Genomic DNA, 1568 nt, shown 5'->3' with positions numbered 1-1568 from the left:
AATTCGAGTTGGGTTCTTTAGCTTTAGGGTTTGTTGTTTTACCTTTCACCTTTGGGGTTGTATGGACTAGAACCGGGAGCTAAAGACCTCGGTTATCAACTTGTCACGAGCGTATGGTGCTAGGAGGAGATCGCCGATCAAGGAGCAAAGCGAGCGGTCGGCGGTTGGAACCTTCGGGCGGCGGACGAGCTCGGCGACTTTAGATTTAGGGTTTTAGGGTTTTCATTAAGAGCAAGTCGTGTTGATAACGTGTTATGAATCTCGTGTATTCTTCTTATTAATGAATGAGGTTACAACTTATATATATATATATATATATATATACACAATAATGGAGACAAATCTCAATTGGACTAGGAAACCCTAAAGCCCACTAAGACTAACATAAACCGTCATTGGGCGAATCTTCTAGAAGATAGACATGGGCCTTCTAGAACATGGACATGGGCTTTCTAAAACATAGACATGGGCCACAGTTATGGAGTCCATCCGTAATGTGGTTTACAACAATCTAATAATATATCTATTCTTAATTTTTAAAATCATGGACAATCTTAAAACCATTTTAAAACAAGAGAAACCATAGTTTGAAATATAGACAAGTGCGTGTGAGTGTGTCATAATTCATAAATGCGAAGACAAATGTTTGATCTTTGATTGTAATTTCAGATACTCACGGACTTCCCTACCTCTTTCTGATCTTCCCGACCCCATCAACACTTTTTTGTTTCTCTATCACACATATAAAATCGTATTTTGATTAATACAATTTTCCAGCCATTTTGCCTCTGTCCTCTCCTACTTACTCTCCTCTCTTTTGTTTCCAGCCATCACTCACGAGCCCATTTATGAACCTTAACCCTAATCCAATGTATATCTCCTCCCACTTATATATCCCTCACATTATCATACCAAAACTCTCTCTCAAGAAACAAAAATAATCACTTCAATATATAAAACGTCCCAATGTTCAACAGAAGATTGCATATTGTCATCATCACTTTAAACCTTATATTCTTGTACGCGGGAGGGCGATTAATACCACTGGAGAGTGTTCCAAGCTCGTCTATGATGCCTTTATCGGTCGAAGACACTGTCAAAATGAATCCGAGGAATCAGATTTTCCATGGGACACACGTAAAGAGTTGTATGCCTAAAGGGTTCCGACCAAGATCAGCTCCGAGCCGGTTTGTAAATTATCAGCCTCTTGTTTCCGTTAAGTGTTCCTCATCCAAAGTAACCTTTCGGTCCAAGATATCACCTTGATTAATTTTCTTTTCTATTTGAGAGTTTAATTATACAAAATAAGAATGATGTGTTGATTCTTTGGGTGTCGATAATTATGAAGACCTATATGTAATGCAAGTATGTGTTCTTATATATCTTTTTTATATAATTTTTTTTTTTGGATAATTTCTTTCTTTTATTTCTGGTTGTTTTGGACCAATATATATATACCACCTAATTATGATGAGTTGAAATTGATCACGCGACGCGGCGTTTCGGATCTACGTCGGGGTCTCCGCAGTCCAACTTTGCCATGAGCCGAACTTTAGAGAGAATTTTTT

The sequence above is a fragment of the Arabidopsis lyrata genome (assembly GCF_000004255.2).
Source record: "Arabidopsis lyrata subsp. lyrata unplaced genomic scaffold ARALYscaffold_4, whole genome shotgun sequence".
Lineage (NCBI taxonomy): Eukaryota > Viridiplantae > Streptophyta > Magnoliopsida > Brassicales > Brassicaceae > Arabidopsis > Arabidopsis lyrata.
This window is presented reverse-complemented; position numbering follows the sequence as displayed.